General features: G+C 49.5%; 2 protein-coding genes and 1 non-coding gene across 3 annotated transcripts in view; 2 read left to right on the forward strand and 1 right to left on the reverse strand.

Moving 5' to 3' along the window:
- Nucleotides 1-1,469, reverse strand: part of LOC141101545 (microtubule-associated serine/threonine-protein kinase 3-like) — a 71,303-nt gene extending 69,834 nt beyond the window's left edge. The window contains exon 1 of the mRNA XM_073590669.1: nt 1,349-1,469. The gene's annotated coding sequence lies outside the window, so the exon portion shown is untranslated. The remainder of the gene's footprint in view (nt 1-1,348) is intronic.
- A 173-nt stretch (nt 1,470-1,642) lies between these two features.
- Nucleotides 1,643-22,749, forward strand: part of LOC141101510 (gastrula zinc finger protein XlCGF66.1-like) — a 108,622-nt gene continuing 87,515 nt past the window's right edge. The window contains exon 1 of the mRNA XM_073590639.1: nt 1,643-1,754. The gene's annotated coding sequence lies outside the window, so the exon portion shown is untranslated. The remainder of the gene's footprint in view (nt 1,755-22,749) is intronic.
- On the forward strand, nt 11,695-11,777 carry TRNAL-CAG (transfer RNA leucine (anticodon CAG)). The gene has a single exon. It is a non-coding gene; the product is annotated as a tRNA-Leu (tRNA).

Raw genomic sequence — 22,749 nt, forward strand, 5'->3', positions numbered from 1 at the left:
CCCCTCCATGCTCAGCCTCTGTTCCCCTCCATGCTCAGCCTCTGCTCCCCCCCATGCTCAGCCTCTGCTCCCCCCCCCTGCTCAGCCTCTGCTCCCCCCCATGCTCAGCCTCTGCTCCCCCCCATGCTCAGCCTCTGCTCCCCCCCCATGCTCAGCCTCTGCTCCCCCCCCCATGCTCAGCCTCTGCTCCCCCCCCCATGCTCAGCCTCTGCTCCCCCCCCATGCTCAGCCTCTGCCCCCCCATGCTCAGCCTCTGCTCTCCCCCATGCTCAGCCTCTGCTCCCCCCATGCTCAGCCTCTGCTCCCCCCATGCTCAGCCTCTGCTCCCCCCCATGCTCAGCCTCTGCTCCCCCCATGCTCAGCCTCTGCTCCCCCTCCATGCTCAGCCTCTGCTCCCCCCCATGCTCAGCCTCTGCTCCCCCCCATGCTCAGCCTCTGCTCCCCCCCATGCTCAGCCTCTGCTCCCCCCCATGCTCAGCCTCTGCTCCCCTCCATGCTCAGCCTCTGCTCCCCCCCCATGCTCAGCCTCTGCTCCCCCCCCCATGCTCAGCCTCTGCTCCCCCCCCCATGCTCAGCCTCTGCTCTCCCCCATGCTCAGCCTCTGCTCCCCCCCCATGCTCAGCCTCTGCTCCCCCTCCATGCTCAGTCTCTGCTCCCCCCCCCATGCTCAGCCTCTGCTCCCCCCCCCATGCTCAGCCTCTGCTCCCCCCCATGCTCAGCCTCTGCTCCCCCCCCATGCTCAGCCTCTGCTCCCCCCCATGCTCAGCCTCTGCTCCCCCCCATGCTCAGCCTCTGCTCCCCCCCCATGCTCAGCCTCTGCTCCCCCCCATGCTCAGCCTCTGCTCCCCTCCATGCTCAGCCTCTGCTCCCCCCCCATGCTCAGCCTCTGCTCCCCCCCCATGCTCAGCCTCTGTTCCCCCCCCCATGCTCAGCCTCTGCTCCCCCCCATGCTCAGCCTCTGCTCCCCCCCCATGCTCAGCCTCTGCTCCCCCCCCATGCTCAGCCTCTGCTCCCCCCCCATGCTCAGCCTCTGCTCCCCCCCCCATGCTCAGCCTCTGCTCCCCCCCCATGCTCAGCCTCTGCTCCCCCCCCCATGCTCAGCCTCTGCTCCCCCCCCCATGCTCAGCCTCTGCTCCCCCCCCCATGCTCAGCCTCTGCTCCCCCCCCCATGCTCAGCCTCTGCTCCCCCCCCCCCCCCCATGCTCAGCCTCTGCTCCCCCCCCCCCCATGCTCAGCCTCTGCTCCCCCCCCCCCCATGCTCAGCCTCTGCTCCCCCCCCCCATGCTCAGCCTCTGCTCCTCCCCCCCATGCTCAACCTCTGCTCCCCCCACTCTCTCCCCCCACACACCGTCTCCCTTCTGTCCTCTGCGGGGTGTCGCCGCTCCCTCCTCCGGGCTTTGTGTTGTGCCGCGCTCTTCCCCGCTGACAGCTCCGCTCCTCTGCTGCGCTCTCCACAGCAAACATTACGACACCACCGTCGCCTCCTCCATGACTCAGTCCGGCCTCCCACGTCTCCTCACCACACGTCACTTCCCCGCCCGGCCGCCATTTTAGTTCCTGTGGTGGCGGAGCACAGGCGGAAGTGCCGCCATCTGTAGCAGCGGCTGCGGTCCTCCTCACCGTGTCTCCGCCGAGTCAGGAGGTTTTCGTGAGGGGGAGATCTCGGCGGCCTGATACCATAATGCCGTCCCCCCCGCTCCGTGTGGCCGTGGTGTGCTCCAGAACCGCAGCATGGAGGCGCACAATCTCCTCAGGTAATGGCGGAGCCCCTTCTTCTTCAGTCTGTGCGCGTAGTTCGGGGCCGTGTGAGGCCGGTGATGTCTCTAGGCCTCTGTCTGTGATGGAGGACCCTGGGAGCGGCCATACCTTCTTACACACACCTCCATGGTGGCCTTTTCCCCCTCAGATGTAGGAAAATTACACATTTGTAACTGAATGTGTTAGAAACTTTTTTTGGGGGGGAACTTGCGCCATATAGCAACTCTCCGGCCATTTTTTTTAAAATTCTTTTATATGACTGGGAAAGGATTAAAAGCATAACAGTAGTGGCCTTTTCAGTTACCGGGGCCGACTAGGCCTCACATGGGTTCTGGTCGGGTCGTCATCAGTCCAGTCTGGGCAGGTGGTGTGTGTATATATATATAATTTAGTTTTCACCCCCCCAGTCTCTTCGCTAGTTTTAAGCTTCAGGGGCCTGAAGGTCCTGGAAGCCCTTTTATTTCGAGTGATTTCTGGCCGAAGCAAACTTAGGTTTGTTTGTGTCTGGTGGAAACTGATTGCCTTCACTCTGTTTTTTTTTCTGTTTTTGGAGTAAAAAAAAAAAATATATATATTAGGTTCTTTTCACACCAGGACGTGTACACTGAATATATTCTATAGGGTATAACAGGCACCCGTCTGCCGAGAGAACGTCCTTCTCAAATCCATCTGACCACTGTACATCCAAAAAAACTTACCAGCTGATTCATCACTTTAAATTTTTTTTTTTTTTTTCAGCCAAAAAATGTCTCTTGATGTTTTTACAGCCTCTCTGTTAACTTTGTGAAAAGTTGAATAAAATGCCTTTATCTACGATCATCTGATGTCTTGTTACAAAGAAATTAGACATGGACAGAGTTTTGAATATTGGAATATTACAATTTTTTCTCATGTAGGGTGACCAGCCAATGTTACTGGGCACAGTGAGGCTACATGAAAGCTCCACATGTCCACTGTTAACTCCTGGTGGATTGTTTTATTAGTAATCTGTTCATTGTGGTATAAGTTGTATGCACAACTTTTTGTGTTTTTTGTGTTGTATTTGAATTCAAATGGAATTTGAATTCAGGGGGTCAGAGCCTGGCTGTCCATGGATAAAAGTGGTCCTTGTGGTGCAGGCTTAAGGGTGCACAAATGCCCAACAGAGCACCACACAGCCCCAAGAACTGCTCCCTCACCTCAGTCTGGTAATTAGCTTTCAAATGACATCCCAATGTCCCCTCTGGCTTTGCCAGAAGTCCCACCAGGGGCCCCAATGTCTGATTTGCACAGCAGATTTGTACTGAAGTCCCTGGTGGTGCAAACTCTTGTGTCACCAGGGAGCATGTCAGTGTCAGCAGTCAGGATGGCCTAGTGGTCTAAGGCACTGTGTCCAGGTTGCAGTCTCCCGTGGAGGTGTGGGTTCGAATCCCACTCCTGACAGCAGCAGTACTGGTCCCTGGAGGTGCAAGCTGTTGTGCACCAGGGAGCGTGTTAAGCGTCTGCAGTCACCACATGTGGAGGCGTGGGTTCAAATCCCACTCCTTGACAGCAGCAGTACTGGTCCCTGGAGGTGCAAGCTGTTGTGCACCAGGGAGCGTGTTCAGCGTCTGCAGTCACCACGTGGAGGCGTGGGTTCGAATCCCACTCCTGACAGCGACAGTTTTTTTTTTTTTTTTTTAAGAAAAGAAAATAAACCTAGTGGCAGCATGTGTAATAACAGTCTCCAGGTCTTATAGCCTAATGTATACACCATAAATATTTATATGTGTGTCTATACAGTTGGTGTATATATGTGTGAGTATATTTTTTAGCCTTAAAGTTTTGATTCTCCATCCTCATTTCTTTCTTTTCCAAATCAAAAAAACACTTGTGTGAGAGCAATCTGCATCCAAAAAAACTTAGGGATAGGGACAATTTAGTGAGTACGTCGGGCTCCCTTAAAAGGTCAATTCACCCAACGAACAAGGGTGCTGCTCAGGGTGGATTGATTTAAATCACGCCGATTTAAATCACGATTTAAATCAAAAGATTTTTTTCTATTTAAATCGGATCGATTTAAATCATGATTTTAATCATGATTTAAATCACTGATTTAAATCAAAAGGTTTTTTTTTAATATAAATCACGATTAAAATGAGAAGTGAGAGCAGTGTGCATGTGCGCCCATAGTTACACGGACGAAAGTAGGGGCAACGATCTAACGCCAGGGTGAGGGGGGGACCCCAAAGTAAGTAAAAATCTTTTTTGTTTTACTATATGGCAATAGGTAGGTGTTTAAAAGCAGCATGTCTTAATTGTATAAACTATTAATAGCCTCCACATTTTGTTCATACTGCCCCTTTAATTCCACACTTCTAGCTTGGTTTCAGTTTTGGTTTAGTTTCTTTTTCCCTGCATTCAGTTGACATGCCCAAACTTGTTGGATAGTCAGCAGTACTTGGCTCAGGCTGTAGTAACATCAGCAGTGCTTGGCTCAGGCTGTAGTAACAATCAAACTTCATAAGTGATCTGTGTGAGCCATGGCAGCAGGTCGTAAGAGAGACCTTATTTGGGTTCATTTTGTTGAGATGCCAGCAGCAGATCTTGGAAAGAAAGGTGCAAGAGCAAAGTGCAAATACTGTCAAAAGGATATCCAAGGACTTGTTTGCCGTTTGAAATCACATTATGAAAACTGCAATCAAATGATTTAAATCAAAAAAATCTGATTTAAATCAAAAAAATCTGATTTTTTTGATTTTTTTAAAAAATTCAAGATTTTTATCCACCCTGGTGCTGCTTGCTCGTCGGGTGAGATGGGCAGCACGATTATTATCATCTAACACGCTTTCCTAGGATAATCTGCCAACACAAATCTCTTCTTGAATGGACAATCGTTTCTTAAATGACAATTTATGCTGATAAAAAAACCCAAAAGCTCTAAATTAGGAAGGAGGCTGGAGGGGGGGGCGTCAGGGACTGGAGGGGGGAGACAGAGGCTGGAGGAGGAAGTGTGGTGGTGTAGACGGGGCTGCGGGAGGCTGTGTGGTGCTGTAGAGCGGGTTGCGGGAGGCTGTGTGGTGGTGTAGAGGCCTACAGGGCCACACAGCCCCCTGGTGTGACTTCCCGAGTGCCATGACAGCTGCCTGTATATACATGTTTACACATACATGTATGTACATGTGCCATGACCGCTCCTTAGACCATACATACATGGATTGTCACTTACCCAAACCGAGGATGAAGAGGCTTAGCTGCTCCACATGATGATGGTGGCCGGAGAGCTGTGTTCCTCCATAGCGATGTCGTCCATTAGGCAAACTTGGTGTCCTTGTCCCGCCAGTTCTTGAGCCAGTTTAGTGTCCACGATGCCTTGTTACCTATTGGGAAAAAAAAGGGAAAAGGAAATTATTGAATTTTGACATAGAATAAAAATTAAGTCCTATGAATTGTACTGGTACATTAACCCCTTTTTCTACGAGCGTATATTGCCAGCAGACACACAGAGAGCGGGCGACTGCCCCAAGTGTTACCTACTGAGAGACAGAGAAATAAAAAAACAATAATTAATAAGGGAAATATTGCATTCATAATTAGTGTTCACAGCAGAGTGACAACACAGCCCCCCTAACCCTCCCCTACCCCACAGGGAACGCCTGTACCCCGCCATGCCCCCCACAGCTGTGCCCATACACTGTCCTCACCTCCCCCTGCAGGGACCACCTGTCTCCCACGCAGTGCCCCCCACAGCTGACCCCAAACACTCTGCAGGGACCCCCTGTCTCCCACGCAGTGCCCCCCACAGCTGACCCCATACACTCTGCAGGGACCCCCTGTCTCCCCCGTAGTGCCCCCCACAGCTGACCCCATATACTCTGCAGGGACCCCCTGTCTACCCGCAGTGCCCCCCACAGCTGACCCCATACACTCTGCAGGGACCCCCTGTCTCCCCCCCACAGCCTCCGGGCTGCGAAGAAATCGCGACGGAGCCGCCGTCCCTGTACCGGAGCACAGCCCGCTGCCACCACCGCACCGCAGAGCGCCGCCCGCTGCCACCACCACAGAGCCCACCTGCCCCAGCACAGCTGCCCCTGCCCCAGCACAGCTGCCCCTGCCCCAGCGCAGCTGCCCCTGCCCCAGCGCTGCTGCTGCCCCTGCCTCAGCGCAGCTGCCTCTCCCCCAGCGCAGCTGCCTCTCCCCCAGCGCAGCTGCCCCAGCACAACCAACCTGCCCTAGCACAGAGCCGCCACCGCACGAGCCTGGACCACTGAATGACCCCTGTGACTACTTCACCTGTGCCAGATCCCTTCCCACGTAAGCTGAATTCGGACTGTAAGACGGACCCCCATTTGACACATTATTTTTTTTCCCCCTATTTTCCTACTGAAAATTGGGGTGTTCTTATGGTCCGTTGCATCTTTTTTTTTTTAAAGAAAAGAAAATAAACCTAGTGGCAGCATGTGTAATAACAGTCTCCAGGTCTTATAGCCTAATGTATACACCATAAATATTTATATGTGTGTCTATACAGTTGGTGTATATATGTGTGAGTATATTTTTTAGCCTTAAAGTTTTGATTCTCCATCCTCATTTCTTTCTTTTCCAAATCAAAAAAACACTCGTGTGAGAGCAATCTGCATCCAAAAAAACTTAGGGATAGGGACAATTTAGTGAGTACGTCGGGCTCCCTTAAAAGGTCAATTCACCCAACGAACAAGGGTGCTGCTTGCTCGTCGGGTGAGATGGGCAGCACGATTATTATCATCTAACACGCTTTCCTAGGATAATCTGCCAACACAAATCTCTTCTTGAATGGACAATCGTTTCTTAAATGACAATTTATGCTGATAAAAAAACCCAAAAGCTCTAAATTAGGAAGGAGGCTGGAGGGGGGGGCGTCAGGGACTGGAGGGGGGAGACAGAGGCTGGAGGAGGAAGTGTGGTGGTGTAGACGGGGCTGCGGGAGGCTGTGTGGTGCTGTAGAGCGGGTTGCGGGAGGCTGTGTGGTGGTGTAGAGGCCTACAGGGCCACACAGCCCCCTGGTGTGACTTCCCGAGTGCCATGACAGCTGACTGTATATACATGTTTACACATACATGTATGTACATGTGCCATGACCGCTCCTTAGACCATACATACATGGATTGTCACTTACCCAAACCGAGGATGAAGAGGCTTAGCTGCTCCACATGATGATGGTGGCCGGAGAGCTGTGTTCCTCCATAGCGATGTCGTCCATTAGGCAAACTTGGTGTCCTTGTCCCGCCAGTTCTTGAGCCAGTTTAGTGTCCACGATGCCTTGTTACCTATTGGAAAAAAAAGGGAAAAGGAAATTATTGAATTTTGACATAGAATAAAAATTAAGTCCTATGAATTGTACTGGTACATTAACCCCTTTTTCTACGAGCGTATATTGCCAGCAGACACACAGAGAGCGGGCGACTGCCCCAAGTGTTACCTACTGAGAGACAGAGAAATAAAAAAACAATAATTAATAAGGGAAATATTGCATTCATAATTAGTGTTCACAGCAGAGTGACAACACAGCCCCCCTAACCCTCCCCTACCCCACAGGGAACGCCTGTACCCCGCCATGCCCCCCACAGCTGTGCCCATACACTGTCCTCACCTCCCCCTGCAGGGACCACCTGTCTCCCACGCAGTGCCCCCCACAGCTGACCCCAAACACTCTGCAGGGACCCCCTGTCTCCCACGCAGTGCCCCCCACAGCTGACCCCATACACTCTGCAGGGACCCCCTGTCTCCCCCGTAGTGCCCCCCACAGCTGACCCCATACACTCTGCAGGGACCCCCTGTCTACCCGCAGTGCCCCCCACAGCTGACCCCATACACTCTGCAGGGACCCCCTGCCTCCCCCCACAGCTGACCCCATACAGGCATACAGTTACCGGCCGGCAGCTCCAAGGTTCAAATCTGGCGCTCAGGTGACGTCATTGTTGCTGCAGTTAGACCGAGAAAGCAGGGGGTGGGCTCGGAGCCACGTGACACAGAGCCCGGCCGCCCATCCCCCAGCCTCACTGTACTGCAAGCCAGGGAGAGACTGTTTGTGTGCTGCACGGCGCTGACTCCGCCCCCCGAGCCAGGGGATGAGTCACAGGCAGCTCGGCGTGTCACACGACTCCTCCCTCTTCCACCTTCTATGCAGGCCGGATCTTGGTTCCCATAGCACAGTGACCCTGCCCACCGGCCAGTCACTGCCGCCCCTCCCCCACCACTAAGCGATCTTACACAGCAGCACAGAGCCAGGGAGGAGATGGGAGATGACCCCGCACCACACAGCGGAGCACTATGAGCCCTGGGGGTGCAGCGCTGACCCCGCCCACGCCGCACCGCGCAGCGCTATAAGCCCTGGGGGCGCAGCGCTGACCCCACCCACCCCGCACCACACAGCGGAGCACTATGAGCCCTGGGGGCGCAGCGCTGACCCTGCCCACCCCGCACCACACAGCGCAGCACTATGAGCCCTCGGGGCAGTCTCCCGTAGAGGCGTGGGTTCGAATCCCACTCCTGACAGCAGCAGTACTGGTCCCTGGAGGTGCAAGCTGTTGTGCACCAGGGAGCGTGTTCAGCGTCTGCAGTCACCACGTGGAGGCGTGGGTTCGAATCCCACTCCACACAGCGCAGCACTATGAGCCCTCGGGGCGCAGCCAGGGGTGGGATTCAGCGGGTTCTCCCCGGTTCGGTGGAACCGGTTGTTAAAGCTATTGCTCTCATTTTTGGCACCATTAGCCGGCTCTCACTTTTGAAAATGAGATTTCAAATTTTGAGGTCTGCGGCAGATTCTTTCTGGCGTCCATGCTCCCGGAGGCCACTGCAACATGGCGGCGGCCAGCAAGGGAAGTGCGGGGGCCTCCGGGCTGCGAAGAAATCGCGGCGGAGCCGCCGTCCCTGTACCGGAGCACAGCCCGCTGCCACCACCGCACCGCAGAGCGCCGCCCGCTGCCACCACCACAGAGCCCACCTGCCCCAGCACAGCTGCCCCTGCCCCAGCGCAGCTGCTGCCCCTGCCCCAGCGCTGCTGCTGCCCCTGCCCCAGCGCTGCTGCTGCCCCTGCCTCAGCGCTGCTGCTGCCCCTGCCTCAGCGCTGCTGCTGCCCCTGCCTCAGCGCTGCTGCTGCCCCTGCCTCAGCGCTGCTGCTGCCCCTGCCTCAGCGCTGCTGCTGCCCCTGCCTCAGCGCTGCTGCTGCCCCTGCCTCAGCGCAGCTGCCTCTCCCCCAGCGCAGCTGCCCCAGCACAACCAACCTGCCCTAGCACAGAGCCGCCACCGCACGAGCCTGGACCACTGAATGACCCCTGTGACTACTTCACCTGTGCCAGATCCCTTCCCAGGTAAGCTGAATTCGGACTGTAAGACGGACCCCCATTTGACACATTATTTTTTTTCCCCCTATTTTCCTACTGAAAATTGGGGTGTTCTTATGGTCCGTTGCATCTTATAGTCCGAAAAATACGGTAATTTATCCTGAGATTACAGAGTCTGCAACTTTTCTATCTAGCCAGTTAGAAGTGACTCATTGTAACACTTAGGGTACCGTTACACCTAGCGATGCACCAGCGATCCCGACTAGCGATATGACGCGGTCAGGATCGCTGGTGCATCGCTAGGTGGTCGCTAGTGAGCTGCTACACAGGCAGATCTCACCAGCGACATTGCTGGGGACGGGGATCGCTACTTACCTGCCAGACGCGGCGATCCTGCGTCCTCCCGCCCTGGGCGCCACAGGAAGCCCAGCAGGAAGTGGCCGACGAGGAATGGACCAGGAGCTTCTCGCGCGATCAGTGATAACCAGCGGGGGAGCCGGTCGGAGGTAAGTATCACATGCAGGGATATCGCTAGCAATATCGCTGCAACGTCACAAAATCGGTGACTTTACAGCAATATAGAATCATAGAATCGTAGAGTTGGAAGGGACCTCCTGGGCCATCTGGTCCAACCCCCTGCTCAAAGCAGGATTCGCTAAATCATCCCAGTCAGATGTCTGTCCAGCCTCTGTTTGAAGACTTCCATTGAAGGAGAACTCACCACTTCTCGTGGCAGCCTGTTCCACTCATTGATCACTCTAACTGTCAAAAAGTTTTTTCTAATATCTAATCTGTGTCTCTTCTCATTCAGTTTCATCCCATTGCTTCTAGTCTTTCCTTGTGCAAATGAGAATAAAGTTGATCCTTCTACAATGTGACAGCCCTTTAGATATTTGTAGACAGCTATTAAGTCTCCTCTCAGTCTTCTCTTTTGCAAACTAAACATTCCCAAATCCTGCAACCTTTCCTCATAAGACAGGGTTTGCAGACCGGTCACCATTCTGGTCGCTCTTTTCTGAACTTGCTCCAGTTTGTTGATGTCTTTTTTAAAATGTGGTGCCCAAAACTGGACACAATATTCCAGATGAGGTCTGACCAAAGAGGAGTAGAGGGAAATAATGACTTCACGTGATCTAGACTGTATGCTTCTGTTAATACATCCTAGAATTGCATTTGCCTTTTTTGCTGCTGCATCACACTGTTGACTCATATTCAGTCTGTGATCTATTAGTATACCCAAGTCTTTTTCACATGTGCTGTCACTTAGCCCTATTCCTCCCATTCTATATATGCTTTTTTCATTTTTATTGCCCAGATGTAGTACTTTGCATTTCTCCCTGTTAAAAACCGTTCTGTTAGTTGCTGCCCACTTCTCCAGTTTATTTAAATCTTTTTGAATCCTCTCTCTCTCTTCTCTAGTATTAGCTATCCCTCCTAGCTTTGTGTCATCAGCAAATTTAATCAGTTTACCCTCAATTCCTTCATCTAAATCGTTGATAAAGATGTTGAACAATACAGGGCCCAGGACAGAGCCCTGTGGTACCCCACTTGAGACATTCTTCCAACTGGATGTGCAGCCATTTACGACCACTCTTTGGGTCCGATCACTAAGCCAGTTATGAATCCACCTAACAGTTGCCTTGTCCATTCCATACTTAGTCATTTTTTCAATAAGGATTGTATGAGAGACTTTGTCAAATGCTTTGCTGAAGTCAAGATATACTATATCTACAGCATTTCCTTGATCCACCCAATCAGTGATACCGTCATAGCAGGAAATTAAGTTAGTCTGACATGACTTATTAGTTAGAAACCCATGCTGACTCTGTTTAATCACTTCATTCTTATCCAGGTATTGACATACATGTTGTTTAATAATTTGTTCAAAGATCTTTCCTGGTATAGAAGTCAGACTCACCGGCCTATAGTTGCCTGGGTCCACCTTCTTCCCCTTTTTGAAGATAGGAACAACATTTGCTCTTCTCCAGTCTTCTGGCACTTCTCCTGTTCTCCAAGAATTTTCAAAGATTATGGAGAGGGGTTCAAAAATATTGCTAGCGATATCGCAGTGTGTAACGGGGTCTTTACAGACAATGGCGTTTACCATCTGTCTGCAGAACTAAAGTAATGAAAAAGAAGCTGGTAATTAGCTTTCAAATGACATCCCAATGTCCCCTCTGGCTTTACCAGAGGCCCCAATGTCTGATTTGGACAGCAGATTTGAAAAGACATTTTCAGTCTGGGGCAGTCTTGGGGGTTCTCAATCCCCTTAACTACTCTGCAGAAGGGGTCAGGCAAATCAAGCTTGGCAGGAACATCATCCAGGAGGCCACCTACATACAGCAACATCACTTGTCCCCCTGCTCCAAATGGAATTTGAATTCAGGGGGTCAGAGCCTGGCTGTCCATGGATAAAAGTGGTCCTTGTGGTGCAGGCTTGAGGGTGCACAAATGCCCAACAGAGCACCACACAGCCCCAAGAACTGCTCCCTCACCTCAGTCTGGTAATTAGCTTTCAAATGACATCCCAATGTCCCCTCTGGCTTTGCCAGAAGTCCCACCAGGGGCCCCAATGTCTGATTTGGACAGCAGATCTGTACTGAAGTCCCTGGTGGTGCAAACTCTTGTGTCACCAGGGAGCATGTCAATGTCAGCAGTCAGGATGGCCTAGTGGTCTAAGGCACTGTGTTCAGGTTGCAGTCTCCCGTGGAGGCGTGGGTTCGAATCCCACTCCTGACAGCAGCAGTACTGGTCCCTGGAGGTGCAAGCTGTTGTGCACCAGGGAGCGTGTTAAGCGTCTGCAGTCACCACATGTGGAGGCGTGGGTTCAAATCCCACTCCTTGACAGCAGCAGTACTGGTCCCTGGAGGTGCAAGCTGTTGTGCACCAGGGAGCGTGTTCAGCGTCTGCAGTCACCACGTGGAGGCGTGGGTTCGAATCCCACTCCTGACAGCGACAGTTTTTTTTTTTTTTTTTTTTTAAAGAAAAGAAAATAAACCTAGTGGCAGCATGTGTAATAACAGTCTCCCGTGGAGGCGTGGGTTCGAATCCCACTCCTGACAGCAGCAGTACTGGTCCCTGGAGGTGCAAGCTGTTGCGCACCAGGGAGCGTGTTAACCGTCTGCAGTCACCACATGTGGAGGCGTGGGTCCAAACCCCACTCCTTGACAGCAGCAGTACTGGTCCCTGGAGGTGCAAGCTGTTGTGCACCAGGGAGCGTGTTCAGCGTCTGCAGTCACCACGTGGAGGCGTGGGTTCGAATCCCACTCCTGACAGCGACAGTTTTTTTTTTTTGTTTTTTTTTAAAAGAAAAGAAAATAAACCTAGTGGCAGCATGTGTAATAACAGTCTCCAGGTCTTATAGCCTAATGTATACACCATAAATATTTATATGTGTGTCTATACAGTTGGTGTATATATGTGTGAGTATATTTTTTAGCCTTAAAGTTTTGATTCTCCATCCTCATTTCTTTCTTTTCCAAATCAAAAAAACACTTGTGTGAGAGCAATCTGCATCCAAAAAAACTTAGGGATAGGGACAATTTAGTGAGTACGTCGGGCTCCCTTAAAAGGTCAATTCACCCAACGAACAAGGGTGCTGCTCAGGGTGGATTGATTTAAATCACGCCGATTTAAATCATGATTTAAATCACGATTTAAATCAAAAGATTTTTTTCTATTTAAATCGGATCGATTTAAATCATGATTTAAATCACTGATTTAAATCAAAAGGTTTTTTTTTAATATAAATCACGATTAAAATGAGAAGTGAGAGCAGTGTGCATGTGCGCCCATAGTTACACGGACGAAAGTAGGGGCAACGATCTAACGCCAGGGTGAGGGGGGGACCCCAAAGTAAGTAGAAATCTTTTTTGTTTTACTATATGGCAATAGGTAGGTGTTTAAAAGCAGCATGTCTTAATTGTATAAACTATTAATAGCCTCCACATTTTGTTCATACTGCCCCTTTAATTCCACACTTCTAGCTTGGTTTCAGTTTTGGTTTAGTTTCTTTTTCCCTGCATTCAGTTGACATGCCCAAACTTGTTGGATAGTCAGCAGTACTTGGCTCAGGCTGTAGTAACTATGTAGGTGACTATACAGTTTTTTTTTTCTTGTATCGGAGGCAGCGGCAGCAGCAACATGTTGGGGCCACTCACTGTGCAGCAAAGCTGGGGCCACTCACTGTGCAACATAACTGGGGCCACCCACTGTGCAGCATTATCTGGGGCCACCCACTGTGCAGCATTATCTGGGGCCACTCACTGTGCAGCATTATCTGGGGCCACTCACTGTGCAGCATTATCTGGGGCCAGTCACTGTACAGCATTATCTGATGCCAGTCACTGTACAGCATTATCTGGGGCCAGTCACTGTACAGCATTATCTGGGGCCACTCACTGTGCAGCATTATCTGGGGCCACTCACTGTGCAGCATAACTGGGGCCACTCACTGTGCAGATAACTGGGGCCACTCACTGTGCAGCATTATCTGGGGCCACTCACTGTTCAGCATTATCTGGGGCCACTCACTGTGCAGCATTATCTGGGGCCACTCACTGTGCAGCATTATCTGGGGCCACTCACTGTGCAGCATTATCTGGGGCCACTCACTGTGCAGCATTATCTGGGGCCACTCACTGTGCAGCATTATCTGGGGCCAGTCACTGTGCAGCATTATCTGTGGCCACTCACTGTGTAGCAATATCTGGGGCCACTCGCTGTCCTCATTATCTGGGGCCACTCACTGTGCAGCATTATATGGGCCTCTCACTGTGCAGCATTATCTGGGTCCACTCACTGTGCAGCATTATCTGGGGCCACTCACTGTGTATCATTATCTGGGGCCACTCACTGTGCAGCATTATCTGGGGCCACTCACTGTGCAGCATTATCTGGGGCCACTCACTGTGCAGCATTATCTGGGGCCACTCACTGTGCAGCATTATCTGGGGCCACTCACTGTGCAGCATAACTGGGGCCACTCACTGTGTAGCATTATCTGGGGCCACTCACTGTGTAGCATTATCTGGGGCCACTCACTGTGTAGCATTATCTGGGGCCACTCACTGTTCAGCATTATCTGGGGCCACTCACTGTTCAGCATTATCTGGGGCCACTCACTGTGCAGCATTATCTGGGGCCACTCACTGTGCAGCATTATCTGGGGCCACTCACTGTGCAGCATTATCTGTGGCCACTCACTGTGTAGCAATATCTGGGGCCACTCGCTGTCCTCATTATCTGGGGCCACTCACTGTGCAGCATTATATGGGCCTCTCACTGTGCAGCATTATCTGGGGCCACTCACTGTGCAGCATTATCTGGGGCCACTCACTGTGTATCATTATCTGGGGCCACTCACTGTGCAGCATTATCTGGGGCCACTCACTGTGCAGCATTATCTGGGGCCACTCACTGTGCAGCATTATCTGGGGCCACTCACTACGCAGCATAACTGGGGCCACTCACTGTGCAGCATTATCTGGGGCCACTCACTGTGCAGCATTATCTGGGGCCACACACTGTGCAGCATTATCTGGGGCCACTCACTATGCAGCATAACTGGGGCCACTCACTGTGCAGCATTATCTGGGGCCACACACTGTGCAGCATTATCTGGGGCCACTCACTATGCAGCATAACTGGGGCCACTCACTGTGCAGCATTATCTGGGGCCACACACTGTGCAGCATTATCTGGGACCACTCACTGTGCAGCATTATCTGGGGCCACTCACTGTGCAGCATTATCTGGGGCCACTCACTGTGCAGCATTATCTGGGGCCACTCACTGTGCAGCATTATCTGGGGCCAGTCACTGTGCAGCATTATCTGGGGCCACTCACTGTGCAGCATTATCTGGGGCCACTCACTGTGCAGCATTATCTGGGGCCACACACTGTGCAGAATTATCTGAGGCCAGTCACTGTGCAGCATAATTGGGGCCAGTCACTGTGCAGCATAATTGGGGCCAGTCACTGTGCAGCATAATTGGGGCCAGTCACTGTGCAGCATTATCTGGGGCCACTCACTGTGCAGCATTATCTGGGGCCACTCACTGTGCAGCATAACTAGGGCCACTCACTGTGCAGCATTATCTGGGGCCACTCACTGTGCACCCTCGGCTTATACGCGAGTCAATAAGTTTTTTTGTGACAAAATTAGGGGGGTCGGCTTATACACGGGTCGGTGTATATAAGGTAGTACCACAGCCCCAAGGGGTAAATTGCAATGCTATATACAAAAAAAACAAAAAATAATCAAAACATAAAATAGAATGATAAAAATAATAATTAATTATGATGGAGCAACATTATGATTAAGACCCCGGCGGGGTGAAAACATCAACAACTGTAGTTGCTTCCTCACATTGTAAATTATCGCTCCCTTGTGAAAACCCCAATAAATCTTTTCTATTTATGCATGAACACCCGGCACTGCCGCTGGCATTCGGACCAGAGCTTGCGGCTGCATAGAAATACATACTGCACACTCTGGTCCGAGTGTCGGCGGCAGTGCCCGGTGTTCATGCGAGAGACTCGCACGAGAATCGTGAGTTTCTTGCATGTGTGTCCCCGGCCTTATCCTGGTCTAGGGCCTATATGGTCCATTACCCCAGCCCCTCACTTTAATTCTCACAGTGTGCAGGCTAATTCTAAATTTCACTGCATCTGTAGTTGCACAAAAACTCAACTAGCACCATTAACAAGCACGTCCACATCCTTGTCCCACCGCAGCGTTCAGTTGTCCACACCCCAGTCCATGGAACGCAAGTGTGGCGCCCCTGAGGCTGTTGCCACAGAGGTACTGCACCTTCTCCTAAGGTGTAGTGCCCCACCGCCTAGGTAAGTTGGGAACTCCTTTCCTCACTCCAACACCTGCATCCCACACACAGGATAGTTCAGCAGGACCACATTGCGGCTTCATGCTTAGAGGGTAGCAGAGCACCTTTCGTGGTTCCTGGCTTTATAACACGAGATGTGCTGGGAGGTGGGTGGAGTTGAGATACATAAAAGAGTGGGAAAGTGTAGGATTACAGGTCAGTCTGGCGGGAGGTCAGGCAAAAGAAGGACAGTCAGTCAGGAGAGTCTGAGGATGGGTCCAAGAGGGAAGGAAGAAGGAGTGCTGCAGCTGCCTTAGTGATCTGAGACAGCTGGCATGGGAAAGGAACAAGGAGAAAGATGTAGAACTGCAACCTAAGCTTCCATTAGAGAGAGAAAGAACAGTACGGAACGAAGGAGTAGAGAACAGAGAGGAGTTGTGGGTTGGAAGAGGAACCCTGCCTATAGGTTCTCAGCGCAAGGCCGGGGCCCGGTCTCCGAGGTTGTATGGATACTTATGTGTTATGAATGAGTCACCGGAGGAAAAAACAAAAATGCAAGCTATGTCCAGAAAACCGGAGAGGTTGGTAGCTAGCGGATTGCAGACCCCTGATCCTATTCACAACTAACAGTAGCCGTGGAGCGTTCCTACGGTGGTCCTAGACGCCTCTTCACAGCCGAAGAACTAAATAAGCCTAAAGAAAGAAAGGGGAAATCTAAACTGCCCCAGAGCAGACCCCAAAGCAATAGACAGCCCCCAACATGTATTGTCGGTGAAAACACAAACACAGACAGAAAGAAAGGCAGAGCAAACGATGGGGCCCAACTAACTAGATAGGAAAGGACAGAAAAGATGCTGGCTGCAATCCACAAAAACCCTACCAAAAAATGTCCCAACACGTCTGATAGGAAAAACGGCCCTGAAGTCACTAGACTTCAAAATCCCTATATCAGCACTCCGATATATTCTGAAGACAGAGCAAAAGAGATTTAACCGATCAGGGACAAAAATGGAAATTCAGCAAAGCCCCAGTCGGGGCTGCCTGAACACAAAACTAAGCAAATCAGACAAAATCTCATAGAACAATAACAGAGCAAAACTTAGCTTTAGAAGACAGACACACTGAACATGTGGCATGAACTGGCTCTCTCTACTGCGCATGTGTGCTGTACTCATGGTCAAGGAGTGCACGGTGACTCGCTCTCTGGCGGTCACTGGGCACACGGCACCTCGCTAAATGGCAGTACCACTTTTACAGTTGTGGCCAAAAGTATTGACACCCCTGCAATTCTGTCAAATACTCAGTTTCTTCCTGAAAATGATTGCAAACACAAATTCTTTGTTATTATCTTCATTTAATTTGTCTTAAATGAAAAAACACAAAAAGAATTGTCCTAAAGCCAAATTGGATATAATTCCACACCAAACATAAAAAAGAGGGTGGACAAAAGTATTGGCACTGTTCAAAAAATCATGTGATGCTTCTCTAATTTGTGTAATTAACAGCACCTGTAACTTACCTGTGGCACCTAACAGGTGTTGGCAATAACTAAATCACACTTGCAGCCAGTTGACATGGATTAAAGTTGGCTCAACCTCTGTCCTGTGTCCTTGTGTGTACCACATTGAGCATGGAGAAAAGAAAGAAGACCAAAGAACTGTCTGAGGACTTGAGAAACCAAATTGTGAGGAAGCATGAGCAATCTCAAGGCTACAAGTCCATCTCCAAAGACCTGAATGTTCCTGTGTCTACCGTGCGCAGTGTCATCAAGAAGTTTAAAGCCCATGGCACTGTGGCTAACCTCCCTAGATGTGGACGGAAAAGAAAAATAGACAAGAGATTTCAACCCAAGATTGTGCGGATGTTGGATAAAGAACCTCGACTAACATCCAAACAAGTTCAAGCTGCCCTGCAGTCCGAGGGTACAACAGTGTCAACCCGTACTATCCATCGGCGTCTGAATGAAAAGGGACTGTATGGTAGGAGACCCAGGAAGACCCCACTTCTTACCCCGAGACGAGTTTGCCAAAACTTACCTGAAAAAGCCTAAAACGTTTTGGAAGAATGTTCTCTGGTCAGATGAGACAAAAGTAGAGCTTTTTGGGCAAAGGCATCAACATAGAGTTTACAGGAGAAAAAAGAGGCATTCAAAGAAAAGAAGCTACCCAAGAAGAAAAAGCAGTCAAAAATCCATAAAACATAATTTTTATTAAATAATGTAAAATATTATATAAGGACATACAGTGTGTGGTGGGGGAAACAGAAATAAAGAGCATAATGGTCAACAACAGAGACCAGCCACACTGCAAGCATCGCTCCAAGAATAAACGTATTATAATAAACAAAATAGCAAAAGTCAGACAGGGAAAAGAATGGCACATATTGTTATGGCAAGGAGTGTATTAAAACATCACCATATAGCCAAAGGATGGTATCCTATTCCATGGCACACTACCCTGCCCGTGAAAGACTCATGACATCCATAACTGATGCTATGTAAAGCATCAGAAACAAGAGCAAAAGTAACTAGTTATACCTGGAAGCAGTGGTGGCAGTGGGGTCGGTCCAGTCCCCGACGCGCGTTTCGGAGCCAAAAGACTCCTTCCTCAGGGGGCGTTAGGGAAGGTACGGCCACCCAGGTTTAAATAGCGCGCGCCTAACCAGAGACCGTCTGTGCGCACAAGGGGCCCGCCCCGCGCCGACCGGATCCATGCCATGACGTCACCGGAAACACGCGGGCCCACGTGATCCAGCGCGTCAGGCAGAGAGCCAGGGCGGACGCGCGACGGACATCGCGCATGCGCACAGGCAGCGTCAGGCAGGAGCCGCCATGTGTAAAGAGGGCAAAGCGAATGGGCAGACAAAAATGTGTAAGGGAAGGGAAAAAGTAATTATGCATACATGGATACATCATGCCACCGATATGCTGCATAGTACCAGTGCATAAAGGGGTATATCAGCAAGGCCCATGGCATAGAAAATAAGATTAAAGCAATAGGTCACATGACAATAGAGACACGCACAGGATGCATACATATACACACAGAGAGATAATCAAAGGATGTAAAATCTCACCAGCATGGAACATATCATTAAAAAGCGCAGAATTGCCTAAATCGCTATGTGTATAGATGCAACCCAAAAAGTGCATGCGAAATAAAGTGACCTTATATTGCAAATGCTCATGGACAAATACCCCATGGATGTATGCACAAATATACACAATGCATAAACAGTCGCAATATAAGGTCACTTTATTTCGCATGCACTTTTTGGGTTGCATCTATACACATAGCGATTTAGGCAATTCTGCGCTTTTTAATGATATGTTCCATGCTGGTGAGATTTTACATCCTTTGATTATCTCTCTGTGTGTATATGTATGCATCCTGTGCGTGTCTCTATTGTCATGTGACCTATTGCTTTAATCTTATTTTCTATGCCATGGGCCTTGCTGATATACCCCTTTATGCACTGGTACTATGCAGCATATCGGTGGCATGATGTATCCATGTATGCATAATTACTTTTTCCCTTCCCTTACACAATTTTGTCTGCCCATTCGCTTTGCCCTCTTTACACATGGCGGCTCCTGCCTGACGCTGCCTGTGCGCATGCGCGATGTCCGTCGCGCGTCCGCCCTGGCTCTCTGCCTGACGCGCTGGATCACGTGGGCCCGCGTGTTTCCGGTGACGTCATGGCATGGATCCGGTCGGCGCGGGGCGGGCCCCTTGTGCGCACAGACGGTCTCTGGTTAGGCGCGCGCTATTTAAACCTGGGTGGCCGTACCTTCCCTAACGCCCCCTGAGGAAGGAGTCTTTTGGCTCCGAAACGCGCGTCGGGGACTGGACCGACCCCACTGCCACCACTGCTTCCAGGTATAACTAGTTACTTTTGCTCTTGTTTCTGATGCTTTACATAGCATCAGTTATGGATGTCATGAGTCTTTCACGGGCAGGGTAGTGTGCCATGGAATAGGATACCATCCTTTGGCTATATGGTGATGTTTTAATACACTCCTTGCCATAACAATATGTGCCATTCTTTTCCCTGTCTGACTTTTGCTATTTTGTTTATTATAATACGTTTATTCTTGGAGCGATGCTTGCAGTGTGGCTGGTCTCTGTTGTTGACCATTATGCTCTTTATTTCTGTTTCCCCCACCACACACTGTATGTCCTTATATAATATTTTACATTATTTAATAAAAATTATGTTTATGGATTTTTGACTGCTTTTTCTTCTTGGGTAGCTTCTATTGAATGTGCAGTGTCCTCTTTATTGGATTGTCCTTTTATGTGGATCATGATATATAATATATATTATTGATCACAATTTATGGCCGTTTAGTCTTACACTTTCCGGCATCCACAGTACTATGTCTTCTCCCTACTCATTCTATTATATTCTCGCTGTGTTATGCACAGGTATTTTGGTTGCGGACGCGATGGACTATCGGGCAAGAGACAAAGTCTGGCTCGATCAAGTGGATCAGGTGTTTGGTTCTGGGGGGAGCAGTACCCCACAGATGGTTGATTCAAGTTGGGATGCTAAACTTCTACATATGAAAACATTACTTCTCAAACGTTCCAGACTATGGTGGAACAGGTTATTCCTAGAGAAATATATAGCCAACCAAATGATTCCCAGAGGTTTGAGAGTTAAAGTCATCCCCACATTCCCTATCGAGGATGACACTTTCATCATGAAATGGGAAGAAGCATCTAATTTATGTTCTCAAACCTTCTTGCAACTTTTGGTGAATTTTTACTCTGGTAATATAGAGACGCTTGATAAATCCATTGATTTATGTCAAGAGGAGATCCGTAGGGGTTGTTCTCCTGATAAAATTCAATTGTTTGAAACTGATTTAGAGAAATCTATGGACATGGTGGTTAAAAAAATCCAGCAAAACCAATCGAACAAATTTAACAGGGACGTTAAAGACTATCAGATGAAAAAAGTCTATTTATGGAGAAATGGCAATAATTCCAAATTGCAACGCTCTGTCTCTAATACTTCAGTCACCTCTATAAGTGGGCAATCTGATGTGTCTCAAGCTTCGGCCTTATCCTATGATATTGGTGGGTCCCGCAAATTACGAGACCACTCGTTTCATCCTTACAAAAGACACTTTAGGAATCAACCTGAGCTATATCAGAAGGATAATAAGGTGATTAATCTGAGTCAACATGTCCTCACAAGGGTTGATCTGTCGTTATTGGAAAGGGGCTTTACTTTTTCACCTACATCTGATTTTGATACTTTCACAGCGGTGAAGGATCTCAACCTGTTTGCCAGGTCGCTGCTCTTCAAAAGATACTTCTTTAATAATGATCTCCAGTGTCTTTTTCCCACAGAAGAGGAGCAGGAGGCAATAAGAACTTTGGAGGTGCTGGCGGCTGAACATGATGGTGAGGGAGGTAAGATTCCCCCGTCCATCCGTCCCAGATCGGTCAAATTCCCTCCATTTACATCATGCCCTAGCATAGATCTTTTCGTGCGTGTGGTGACGGATGAGTTTAGGAAGATTCCTAAATATGGTCGGTGTGACAATCTGACCAAGGAAGAAAGGGTGAGGTTAAGGTATCTTAAAAATCTTCCTGATGTAGTGCTGAAGCCAGCTGACAAAGGTGGCAATGTGGTGATTTGGCCAATAATAATGTATGAGAGAGAGGCATTCCGGCAATTAAATAATCCGGTATGCTATAAAAAATTAACTTATAATCCTCTCTCAGCTTTTTCTGCCAAATTGGATCTGATCATTAACAGGGCCGTCATCAATGGCATTGTCACCAAAGAACTGGCTTCGGCACTTACTGTAAAAGAACCTACTATATCCACTCTATACCTCTTACCCAAAATCCATAAGGATATCAGATCACCACCTGGCAGACCTATTATATCTGGTCGTGGGAATTTCCTTGAGCACATCAATAAATGGATTGACCATCATCTTCAGCCGTTAGTATCCAATCTGCCCTCCTTCCTCAAGGACACTGGGGATCTTTTGCGGAAGGTCGATGGACTCTGCTTGGAGAGTGATTCTCTTCTTGCTTCGGTTGATGTTGAGTCCCTATATACTAACATCAAGCATATCGACGGCCTACGTGCCGTACGATTCTATTTATCCACCTCCACCATCTCTATGGGACTTAGGGACCTCATCCTGGAGCTTTTAGAGTTCACCCTCACACACAATTTTTTTGTGTTTAAGGGGTCCTTCTTCTTGCAGCTCCAGGGGACTGCCATGGGTGCGGCCTTTGCGCCGTCTTATGCCAACCTCTTCCTGGGGCTGTGGGAGAGGGATCTCTTTCTGTCTGATAAACAGGGGTTGATTGAGCGTGTCCCGTTTTGGGCACGCTACATCGACGATATCTTCTTTATCTTTCAGGGCAGCTCCATCGACCTTCTGCAATTGACGTCTAATTTGAATGACAACGATCTGAACATCAGATTGACATTGACGTGGGATCCCGTGTTAATTAATTTTTTGGATGTCTCTGTTAAAAAGGATTCACAAGGGATCATTCAAACTGATATTTATCGTAAGGAGACATCCACCAATTCTCTACTCCACGCCTCATCCTGTCACCCCCATCATCTTATTAAAGCTATCCCTGTGGGACAGTTCTTACGTCTCCGCCGCATCTGTTCCACTAATATCGATTTTGAAAATCGGGCTAATGAATTAAGAGCTCGATTCATAGCACGTGGTTACAGTAAACGGAGTATAAAAAAGGCCTATCAACGTGCCAGATGTTCAACTCGTAATGAGCTACTCTACAGGGACTTTAATAAATCTAAGGGTAGTGATGTTGTGAGATTTGTTACCTCTTTCCATCCCCAACATGGAATCATGCGGGATGTATTGAAAAGGGCCTGG

Source organism: Dendrobates tinctorius, unplaced genomic scaffold (genome assembly GCF_039654945.1).
Source record: "Dendrobates tinctorius isolate UK_male_01 unplaced genomic scaffold, ASM3965494v1 ptg000119l, whole genome shotgun sequence".
NCBI lineage: Eukaryota > Metazoa > Chordata > Amphibia > Anura > Dendrobatidae > Dendrobates > Dendrobates tinctorius.